Source organism: Gymnoscopelus braueri, assembly GCF_963280865.1.
Source record: "Gymnoscopelus braueri genome assembly, chromosome: 21".
NCBI lineage: Eukaryota > Metazoa > Chordata > Actinopteri > Myctophiformes > Myctophidae > Gymnoscopelus > Gymnoscopelus braueri.
The window spans coordinates 31,983,817-31,996,508 of NC_137623.1; the positions used below are offsets into that span (position 1 = coordinate 31,983,817).

General features: G+C 46.4%; 1 protein-coding gene across 2 annotated transcripts in view; it reads right to left on the reverse strand.

Moving 5' to 3' along the window:
• The window catches only part of LOC308077613 (partitioning defective 3 homolog), a 669,238-nt gene that overhangs the window by 442,940 nt on the left and 213,606 nt on the right, over positions 1-12,692 (reverse strand). The gene's annotated exons all lie outside the window — the stretch shown is intronic.

Below are 12,692 nucleotides of genomic sequence, written 5' to 3' on the forward strand. Positions count from 1 at the left end.
ACGCTGCCAATTTCCTCTCCTGTGTGTGATGAAAAGTTCTACCAACGTGACACTAACTGCTGTAATGTTTTTTTCCAGGCGGAGAAAGTCGTCCCATACAATTTCCCAAAACATGCACGTGCGGAGGGCCCTCTGGGCAGCCTTTCCCCCCGGCTGCCTGAAGAGATCTATTGTTTACGGTGTTTTTTAGCACCATCTCTAGACAATTACCCCGTGAAAACTGTGTGTTTTTCATTCACTCTCTTTCCCCCCCCCCCCTCTCTCGCTTTTTGTTTACCTAGACGTCTCAATGAAAAGGTCGCTCCCCCATCGGGGCTTCGCTATGAAAACATTCATCGTTTGCCACGCCGTGGCAGATGGGCTGACAGCTACAAGAGGAGCCGGCCCAATTTATATTGTCGTCCGTACAGTGTAAGAGTATCGGGTACTCTGGTATTTAGAATCTCACATGAAGACATTCACCACAAAAGGTTACTCTTAATTGAGAAATGGTGCTGTGTTGTTCAGATAACCGATAACGCAGGAGGGTTTAAGATGACTTGTCCAATGGATTGGAGTGTTAATGAGCTTTTGGCTTTTGTCCGGAAAGTGAGAACATAATGTGAACACGCGCGCACGCACAAAGGCAGAGAGAAACCGATGCATACTCGTCACACACATTCAAATAGATGTGTGCGCACGGACACACACACACACACGCACGCACACACGCACGCACGCACGCACACACACACACACACACGGACCATTTGTCCTTGATGGTGTAGTCAGGTTTGAAGTTGGTCCGCGGTGATGAATGGTTCAGGCTCCCAGACAGCGGGCGCTTGGCCCTAGCTGACTGATAGAGCCATTGATTGTGGCTCCCTCACACACTCCCCTCCTATCTGCTATGTGACAATGCTTCTTTTCTCTGCTCTTAATCGCCTGCCATTGACTAATTGAATTCATTAACGGTCCAGCCGCCGTCGGCCCCATTGTGCGGCCCCAGTTATTTACAGGTCCATTTAGGAGGCTAACAATGGAGAGGAAATGTCACATTACCGCCAATGACATTATAAGAAAAGACAAGCAAGCGTGTGTGCGTGTGTGTGCGTGTGTGTGTGTGTGTGGTGCTCACACGAGTGTATCCATGTGTGTCCGTGTTTTTGTGTCCGTGAATGTGAGAGAAGCTGTGGGGTGCTCTCCTCTGTGTGTGTGTGTGTGTGTGTGTGTGTGTGTGTGTGTGTGTGTGTGTGTGTGTGTGTGTGTGTGTGTGTGTGTGTGTGTGTGTGTGTGTGTGTGTGTGTGTGAGAGAGAGAGAGTGTCTGACTGGGTGTTAAACACACACTTGCATTGTTTAATACCAAATACCCCATGAAGGATTTAATGCAGGAACCTTAAAGGAGTCAGTCGAGGCAAAACCCCATTCACTCCAATCAACTTTGCTTTATGGCCGGACGATGGCAAAGTGAAAATTAATCATAACATACTTAGCGTTATGGCGTGTGAATGCGTGTGTGTGTGTGTGTGTGTGTGTGTGTGTGTGTGTGTGTGTGTGTGTGTGTGTGTGTGTGTGTGTGTGTGTGTGTGTGTGTGTGTGTGTGTGTGTGTGTGTGCGTGTGTGTGTGTGAGTGACTGACCGTGTGTCAGGGAGGGCTCAACGGCCTACAGGAGGAGGGGCAACCCCCCAGGGAGGGTTGGGGGGCAGTAGGGCTTTTTATTCCAAAGCTAAATAAAGTCATACATCAGGTTGGTTGTACCGAGCTCTCCCCAAGGCCCACTTAAGAAAACATCAGCGCCCCCCCCCAGCAATAGATTCAGGGAGTTTTTCCAGTTCTGGGAATGGATTAACCCCCTCCCACCCCCACCCCCTCTCTTCTCCTGTTATTCCAATGACTAATAACCATTCTGACGTGACATGAAATCCACCTTTTTCTCTCCCTCTCGCTAGTTAACGGTGACTTATTGAATTAAATGTGGAATATAATATGGAGGAATAACACCATCGGGCAGACCTTAGTATGTATGTGGCGGTCTATGATAGACCCTCGCGGTCAGCAGTTACACACACCGGTATGGTCGTCCCGGGGCTAATATGACTTTCAAATGACCCTCCCTCTGCTCTCTGTGATGTATTGAGTGACGCCGGTTAATTGTGTTAACCCATTTAGACCTGAGGCCGATTCTACTAAATGTCTCCTAAATCCTAGCAGTTTTCTGAAAAACTATTGTTGCTATAATGTCAGTGGTGCTCAAACTTTTTCTTGTCGAGGACCCCCAAAATTATATGTATTTGGCCGCCGACCCCCATCTCAAAATATGTTGTAATAGGGACCCCCAGAAGCAAAGATTTGAGAGATTTTTTTGTTTCCAGAAACATATATTCAAAGATTTGCACAAATGTTCAAGGTTTTTCTAAAATAGCAGATCTACAAGCTCATAGAGCGGTATGAGCTTGTATATCTGCTATTTTTGAATAGCCAGAGTATAAAATAATGGTTATAGCTAAAAATCTAAAATGGCACAGATGCGTTCCCGGTTTGAATGCGTTAATAGCACAAAGGAATTGAGGCATATTGCAGTCGAGCTAGTGTTACACAAGGCTAATTACTCACTTCTCCGTGCCTTTCCATTCATCACGCGCGACGTACATTATGTTTGTGTAGCACACCAGATATCAGAGGCGGTGTAATTGCAAACATTAAATTGCTTTAAGTTTGTGTTTGTTTTTCTGTTCCTGTCATCTGTCTTTCCTTGCCTCATGCCTTCTAAATACACACACACACACACACACACACACACACACACACACACACACACACACAGACACAGACACAGACACACACACACACACACACACACACACACACACACACACACACACACACACACACACACAGACACACACGCGCACACACACACGCACACACACACACACACACACACACACACACATCAAATGTCTACCGTACAATTAAACATTTTGGCATTTAGCGACTTAACAAAAAAGCAAGGTAAACACATACATCAAATGCATAGAGACAGTGTAGTGCCTCAGTAATCTAGGATCATGCTAGGTAAACCAAGAAACCTATAGCATCAGTCCTTGTCGGCGATCAATCGTATAGTGTGAAAACCACAACGATATTATGACAGCCGGTTTCAAGCAGAGACTTGTGTAGTGTGAAATGCATAACGATCTGATGACTCCCCCACGACTTTAAAAGTTGTACAGTGTGTAAGTGCTTTAAACAGTATAATATACAAAATAAATAATCTGTACATTGAAACTATAGGATGCCAGCCTTACCAGGTCAACAAAAGAACGTGGCTCCTGTCTAAATAACATTATATCTAAATGACCGTGACCCCTGCCTGTCGCACTGTCTGGGAGGCAAACTGCAGCCGGAAGTTCGCTGGATTGCATTGCAGTCAATGAGAGCCAGTCAATGACACTATTTCTGAACGACTGCGACCTTCGTAAAATATTCGGTCCAGGAAAATAAAAGAAGACATATTGATTGAATATTGATTGATTGAATACTTTATGCATTTTTTTTAAAGCACATGAAAGTACAGTTCAATACAAGGTCTGCTAAGAGGATTTTAAACCCAAGAAAGCCCTATGGCTTGTTTCCATTGGGGTCCTTTTTATCACACATTGTTTTCTTCTGCCTTGTTTTTCGATGTGTACGCTGCATTATTTTATTGAGGTATCTAAAGAGCCCAGAGTACGTTTCTGACTGTGCCAAAGTATGGGCTGTTATCGTGAGACTGTCCATCATTGACAACCAGATCTTGCGATACTGCCGAGCCGAGCCAGAAGCGATACCTGGCGCTGTTTAGATCCCTCAATAAAATTGCGTAGTGTGCACATCGAAAAAAACTGTGATCAGAAAACAACCTGTGATGTGTCTTCTTTTATGTTCCTGAACCCATTATATGACAAAGGGCGCAATTGTTCAGAAATAGTGTTTGTTCATAAGCTGTATGTCGATGACGCATGCCTGGCGTAGAACGCTTAAAACCCATTTGGAAGGGGAATTTTATGATCTGTTAATGTCATTTTCTCTTGAGTCCTCGGAATATACAGTAAGCTTAATGCCTGGAGAGCAGACCTACAGCAGGATCTAACATAGTGGAACAATGGTGTACGGCTTGTAAAGAAGCTCAATCCCAGACCGGGAATACACGTCTAAAACTTCTACAATACAAGTGGCTTATGAGAGTGTACATCAGTGAAACTTAATACGTTTAATAACAATATTCTGGACTTAAGCACCAGATGCGGTGAAGATAGACCACTGTCTATGGTCATGTTTTGGAGGGAAGTTGGGCAGGAAATACAGAGGATCTTGTTCATTAATATTGTACCAGAACCAAAATTCTTTCTGCTTGGCCTCTATCCAGTTGGACACAGAATAAAGCGCAATGAACGAATGTTTATAGATATCTGTCTTTTACAAGCTAAAAGAGTAATAGCATTAACCTGGAAGAGGCCGGACAAACCAAGCATTACACAGTGGTTCAAGGAATTGTCTTTTATGTCTACCTCTGGAAAACATTACATATATTCTTAAGGACAAACCAGAGATGTTTCAGGAGGTGTGGGGGTCGTTTTATACGATATATAAAAAATAATATTCTGTCACATTTAATGGAAGAACCTGGAGAGGAGTAGTGCCGATGCTGTTGTGATTGTCATTGTGTGTGGTCCTTTTGTTGTTGTTATTTTTGTGTGATATATATTGTATATTTGTGCGTTATTTTGTATTTTGTGTCTTGTAATGTTTAATGTAATTGTTTTTGTTTTCTGTAAAGGTAATGTAATGTTGTAATGTTGTTTGGAAAAAGAAAGAATCTATAAATATATTAGAATATAAAGAAAAAGCATTATTTTATATCTTCTTTGGCTCTAAGATCTACAAGCTCGTAACGCTGCTATTTTTGAAAAATCGAGACAATTTGTGCAAATCTTTGAATATCTATATTCTTTCAAAGCGAACATTTTTAACCCATTCAAACCGGGAAAGCATCTGTGTCTTTTTAGATTTTAACCACCTTTGGCTATAAAAAAAATAGCAGATATAAAAGCTCATAGCTTGTAGATCTGCTATTTTTCAGATCTTAATGGGCTGAATAAGTTCCTTGTGACAGGGAAACAGTGTAGGCGGCATGGGTGCGTGAACTAGTCCTAACCACGCTCCAATGACAGACGCACGCACGCACACGCACGCACACACACACACACACACACACACACACACACACACACACACACACACAGACACAGCACACAACACCTCCCAAGAGTGTCTCCAAATAGTCTTGTATTAAAGCCAAACTGCCAACAAGGCCGATCAGTAAAACACCCTGTATTGCCTTACACACTCAACGCACATTTCCTCCACAAGAGAACCGCAGGAAGTGATTTTTTGGGGGGTTCGAGGTCAAAGTGGTACATTTAAATACACAGGACCGGGGTCAGGCCGGCCAAGAGGTCCGAGAAGTGCTTGTTGGACGAGCGGAAGGCGGCATGGTGAAGGCGGGGGGGGAGGGAACAAGGGAGTAAGGAATCAAGGGGGAGAAGGCAGGGGGGGAGAGAGGGAGGCGAGAACAGCATACGTGGGGGGACACCGCTCTCCACGTTTCCGAGAACTGTTTTTATTCACTCACCACTGTGCCACATCCCACGTACTGTAGGTGTTTCACAGGAAAAAGAAAGGAACAAGATGACGAGGGGGGGGGGGGGGGGTATTAGGAGCCCAACAAGGCAGGAGGAGAGAGAGAGAAAAAAAAAGGCAGGCACGAAGGCACGTACAACTCGTCAGGCTCAATTAGCCACAGGAACATGAGCCCCGACGGCGGGCTTTGAAATCTGCCCGTCACAAAACAGTGCAGCGGAAGCCCCGTGCATACTAATAGGCTTTTAGAGGTTAGAGGCTCTGTAACCCAATAACCAAAGCTATGCTAGGGACGGCTGCCCAAAGCGGCAGAATCCGCGCTTGTCGGATCGGGCCCCTTCTTCTCGCCAGTGTTTTCTTCCTCCTAGTCGGGGCTGCTGTTAGGATTATGGGACAGCGGACACCTCTGCGGCAGGTAGAGACTCGACTGTGAAAACGATTAGTGTCCGGGGGTAGGGGAAAAAAAGAGGGACACAAAAGAGCTTTGTTTTTGCCTCGCTCGCTTCGGTTCGGACGACCAGCTGCATGGACGGACGACTATAGGAACGAGTCGAAAAGGCTGAAGCGGGAGGTGTCTTTTCTTTCATAGGAAATCATTTCAGCGATGCCTGACCACGTCGTATTGCTTTACCACCAGACATTTGGAAGCGTGTACTGTAGCTCGGGACGGGTGGGTGCGGACCTCGGGGTCTGAAAAACGCAAAGCCGCAGCAAATTCTTCAGTGGCAGATGGTGTTTTTGCTGGAACGATTTTTTAACAATTTTGTGTTTTTCATGCTATCGTGTTTCGTTGAGCAGAGGCTACTTGTGGCCAAGCTCGCCCCGCTGATCCGGTGATCTGAACAAATTGCGGCAAACGGTAGAGATCGCCATTTTGTAACTACGGCGCGAAGCACTGTGTGATAGCTGCACTTGTGCGCCACAACCCGGAAGAATTGCTAATTCGCGGACTCTTGTATATTTGTCCAGAACCGCCTGAACTTGGCCGACGTGCTGCATTGCCTGTTTTGTCTCTCAAAGTCGCTGACTTCTACAGAGGAACACGTTTGTCTTCCACTAAAGAGATAATGTTGTTCATAGAGCCTTGTCTCACACCCAGCCCACCCCCCAAAGTACACTTCCTTCTGTCCAGGGCCTTCTGCATCAACAACCTTCTCTCTCTCTCTCTCTCGCACTCTCTCTCTCCTTGGTATTATATTTTGGCACTTCACCCACTCTCACAAACACAATTTGTCTTTTATCTTCCTCTAAAATCTGATATTCGCAGCCCCCCCCCCCCTCTTTCTTTCTCTCTCTCATCTCTCTCTCTCTCTGTCTTCTCTGGTGTTGTTCCTGGGTTTGCCTCATCCCGTGGGACAGGGTCCATGCATAGCCCGCGTTGAACGCAGCGCACTTTATGTCAGGCACCATTTGGCAGGCTCTTACAAGAGCATGAACACACACACGCACACACACGCACACGCACACACACACACACACACACACACACACACACACACACACACACACACACACACACACACACACACACACACACACACACACACACACTCCATCTGTTAGCTACAGCATGTACCGCTGGTTTGCTAGCATTAAGTTTGTAGCAGTCATATCAGAGGTAGCTGGCATTAAAGCCTAAAGCGATATAAACAACAGTCGCTCCTGTGGCTTCATGACTCACCTTCGCTATGGTAACAGCTGTGATATGATATCATGAGCTTTTACACAAGGTTACTTGTTGTACAGAGTAAAAATAAATAAAGTGCGCACACCGTTTCTCAGCCTCATGTTTTTTTACTGCTGCTATTCAACGTTTCGATCACAAGATCTTCACCTCCGGAATACTTATTGTACATAATAGGCTACTGTATGTGGTGTGAGTTACACAGCCTATACGATGTGTAGAAGCAGTGTTGATTTGGAACCAAAGTTTCACTCATATACACTCGAGAGGAGTGGACACACGCGCACACACACACACACACACACACACACACACACACACACACACACACACACACACACACACACACACACACACACACACACACACACACACACACACACACACACACACACACACACACACACACACATTTGGTATGTGTTTTAATGAATCAAGGCTTATTGCAAATGTATTTTAAAGGAGTAGTTCACCCAGAATAGTTCGTATTACCTACCAGTTACCTACCCCATGAAGCCCTGAATTTCATGGGGAGTTTTCTTTTGCTTTTGTCGCATTCCTAAGCCAATAATTTGATGACCGACAAAAACTAAAACATCTCCACGAATTCAAGGCTTCGTGGGGGTGTGTAATTCATAGTAAACAAGTAATTTTTTGGGGTGAACTACTCCTTTAAGAGCACTGCCCCACCCTACCGCCTCTCTCTCTCTTTGTTGCTCTGTGTTAGTGTCCTCTGGAGGCATCATCATCATCATCATCACACACATAAAACCCACTCTCACACTTACTGCTTCCCTTCCAACTTCCATCCCTGGCCCAACGTGTCAGCCATGGGGCCTGTCCAGTCCACTCAGCGCTAAACTCTCTCAGTGACTCTGGAGAGAGGAGCTCATAATAAACACCAATTAAACCTAGCTGATTGTCTTTCTGTCAGCTCGCTGATGGCCGCTCTGCTGGCAAGCTCGTGATCAGCATCCGTCAGCCTTTGTCATCCCTCTCTCTCTCTCTCCCTGAGTGTGTGTGTGTGTGTGTGTGTGTGTGTGTGTGTGTGTGTGTGTGTGTGTGTGTGTGTGTGTGTGCGTGTGTGTGTGTGTGTGAGTGTGTGTCTGTGTGTGCGGGGTGGTGGTGTCAGAGTTGGGGACTGATTACCGTCATGGCAGACGCTGGGGGAATTGTTACTCTGAAATATGAAATGGCTCTCTAATACGAGTGTATGAGGACAAAATGCACAAGGATGAGCAGATTACATTGGGCGGTTTATTGTGTTAAAGTGGGGCACGGGGGGGTGTATGAGTCGGGTTGTCGATATAGAGATATAGAGAGTACCAATGTTTTAGCCGATGTTTTGTCGTACGCACACGCGCACACGCACGCACGCACGCACGCACGCACGCACGCACGCACGCACGCACGCACGCACGCACGCACGCACGCACGCACGCACGCACGCACGCACGCACGCACGCACGCACGCACGCACGCACGCACGCACGCACGCACGCACGCACGCACGCACGCACACACACACACACACACACACGACTGCTGGCCTGATTTCAACCGGCTTGATTTCTGCCCTCAAGTCTAAATTCACAGCACTCTTCTCCAGAGCATCACTCAGTCACAGCAGAGGTTCTTTGGGGAGAGAGTCAGGACGTGAAGTTAATTTTCAGTGGCAGCCGTGCCTGTCTTCCTTTTACGCTCTGGGATCAACACACCTAGCTGGCTTATCATGAGGCACAGGAAGACGGATCGTAATCTGACAATCCCAGATAGTCACGGTTACATTGTTGTTGCAGCATGTAAGCCAGTTCACATTATTCATCACATGCATATATACGCGGATCGGGGGCTTCGCGTGCTTAGAGTTTTTCATTGTTTCATACTCAACTGTGTTGCCTGATGTGTATTCCTTGTAATCTCTACACCAGTGGGCCCCAAACGGTGTATATCAGTGGTTCTCTTGCCTTTTTCATGTCAAGGACCCCCAAAATGATATGTATTTGGCCGCCGACCCCCATCTCAGAATATTTAGTTACAGGGACCCCCAGAAGCAAAGATTTGACTTCAAAATGTTCGCTTTAAAAGAATATAAATATATCAATTTGCACAAATTTTCTCGATTTTTCAAAAATAGCAGATCTACAAGCTCATAGCGCGGCACTCGGTGCCGCGCTATGAGCTTGTATATCTGCTATTTTTGAATAGCCCAAAGTGTAAAATAATGCTTTTTTAGCTCAAATCAAAAAGTGACACAGATGCATTCCAGGTCTTAAATATCCTAAAAAATGTCTTGCATGTGCATTGTGCGCTTTTCCATAGTCATTGAGCTGGATATCCCCTGTTGTCTCTCCAGTCTCCCTCCTCGCCTCCCCACGGTTCTGTCTCTTCTCCTCACCCTCTTAAAGTGCTCCTAGGATCCGTGGTTTCTGAGGTGGGAGATTGGTGAGAGAGGTGGGGCAAGCTAGTGGAGGGCAGAGTTGGGTCTGTGGGGTAATGGGACGGTGTCTATTTTCCCATAAATAAGTGGTTGCATTTAAACAAAAGTAGGCCTAGTATTTTTCTTCAGGGGACATCTGTTAATGTAAATATACAATTTGTGTTTTAAACAACGGTTTTGTGTTCTGTTTTGCTTTTCAGAGTCAGTGGTGGACCCTGTTCTTAAGTGGGGGGGAGGTGGGTGGGGGCGCGGGGGAGGGGGGGTGTTGACGGGTGAGGTCCCTCTCATGCTGTGTCTGCTTGTTCTGTGTGGTTGCTGATTCGGGTGGGTGGTCAGCTGACGTGGCCACAGGCTTTATTGCGAACGCAGCGGAAGGAGGCCTCCGCGCAAGTGGAGCTTACTATGAAACCGTGCTCGGGTTGTGTCTCTGTGTCTCTGTGTCTCTGTGTGTGTCTCTGTGTGCACTGCCTGCGTGCAGCTCCTCTGAGATAAGTAAATGTCCAATTTAGACGTACCATTGCGTTTAAGCCCGCCCCTTCCCCCGGAAGCCACGCCCCGGAGAAGGCTCCTAAAAACTCCCCATTGAAACCCCATGTTAAATGAAAAGTGCCCGAATCGCTCTGAAACTTTTTCTACCCCCCCTAAGTGGGGGTCTACGAACAAATACTTCGGGCTCGGATTTTGGCTCCGCCCCCCGGAAGTGGGTGAAACAGGCACTTCAAACACTTTGTTGAATTGTTCAAAAACATTAAAAGTTTTTTTTTTGTGAATTTGTATTTTTCTAAGATGCTCCTTTTAACGCAGATTTTTTTGTATTTTCTTTGTATTTTCTTATTGGTTACTTTTTTATTAATATTTTTTTTTCACATTTATTTTATTTTTTTTGCGTTCGCTTCCCGCGTTCGCGCGTCTTACTTGTGAGTTGAACCAGATCAGTCACTCTCTCTCTCTCTCTCTTCACTACTGTACATGATGATTGCATCCTTCATTTGCTTCTGTTTATGTGTGTGTGTGTGTGTGTGTGTGTGTGTGTGTGTGTGTGTGTGTGTGTGTGTGACACACACACACACACACACCTATTTCTTCAGACACCTCAAATGTACATTTCTAAGTTATAATTGATTTTAATTCAATCAATTACTTTTATCTGATGATGTCGTCTCCCTTGTTTGTTATGATCACTGAGCCTGGTCATAACAAAAATAGCTACACACTATGTGTGGCGTGGGATATTCTTTCCACAGACGGTCCCAGAAAGAAAGAGAATACCAGAGAAAGAGGGCGGGGGGGGGGGGGGGGGGGGGGGGGGGGGGGCTGACTAAAGTGACAGTGACACTGGACTTATTGCCTACTCAAACACACACGCAGCGGCCACCACGCGCCGCCTGACCCCGTAATAGAGGCCAATGGAATGGGCTCATTGGGAGCAGGTGTGGCCCCCCTCTATCTGGGGAGTGTTAACTGAGCCGCTGCAGTCTCATTCTGCTACTGTCAGAAACAGGCGACTTCACACGGTCGCCGCGCTTGGCAGGTGGGCTTTTTACGCCGGCTTCCCCCTGCTCTGGCCACGACTCCCCAACTTTGACACTCCCCAGACGAGAATATATGTTTTTTTTATGCGGTTCGAGAGCCAAACAGTTCTGACATGCAATTTTACCTGGAATGAATGCAAAATGCATTTGTATAGTGTTGTATGCCCCCCGCCCTCTGGAGACTAAATCTCTGCTAAACAGCCTATAGGTATAGGTGAAAGGGACGGCAGGCCTCACAGCTTTGCAAGTCAGACTCGACAGTTTACCGTCTATCTGTTCCGGGGGAGAGGGGCCCGGCTTGTTACGACAGACCTGCGGCGTCGTAGCCCGCTTCCACCCTCCCGAACACTTTGTTTTACGATGCCGTAATTGTGTTTCGCCTTTAATAAGGATGGCAATTACCGTCTCAAAATGAGCTCAGCTCCTGTGTGGAGAGGCGTCTCGCATTGGCTGCGTGGAGGCTCTGTGGGAAACGGCCCGGATCGTTCCCCACAGAGCTGTTGGCTGTGCAGTGATTGCACGCCGTGATTGGAGATTGGATCTCTCCTTTTGTGTTTGTTTCCACACGTATACCTCCATCCTGAATTGGTCAGATATCGAATAACAACATATGGTTGCGCGTGCTCAAGCGTTCAGGTGGGTTATTTTTGTGGAAAAGATTGGAGTTTCCTGTTAACCATTTAACGACTTAAACCCTATATATACTTTGTTGACCGGGGTCCCCCAGGGCTTTATATTTGGTCCCCTCCTTTTCCCTCTCTACATTAATCTCTTTGCCCTTAGCTTTTTATGAAAAACTTTGAAAAACATTGTCAAATCTTGAACTATTTGTAAAAACATCTCGATAAAGATAGGGATGCTAGCAGTCAGCGATATACAGTAGTTGCCGTTAGATGTCTTTTTCAACCTGGTCACTATACTGCCTCCCCCTGGCCAGCCGGGGCGCCTGATGGAGGGGAAGGGAACTGGTTGGAATAACGTGTTCCTTCCACGCGCTACGTCCAACCAGGGAAACTCTCCCCTGTCAGGTGATAAGAAGGTCAGACGGCTCTCATGCATTGAAGGAGCATGAGCTCGCACTGGCCTCCCAGGTTGGCAGAGGGAAGGTAGTGCCCAGGATTACACGCTTAGGCATTGGCACTAGGGTGAAAAATAGGGTTACAAAATCGTGGGATAAAAATTTAGTAAAATAAAAAAGATGTCTTTTTCACCAATACATAATTTGTCACAGATGAGTCTGAGACAAATTTGTGCACGTGCGCGCAAGTGTTGGCCCTATGCGACCCAGTGTCTCCACTCAGCCTGGCCTTATCCCTGAGGGTCCACGGTCTTTATGTACAGAGTCCAGTTGGCAGGGCACTATAGGGCAGGAA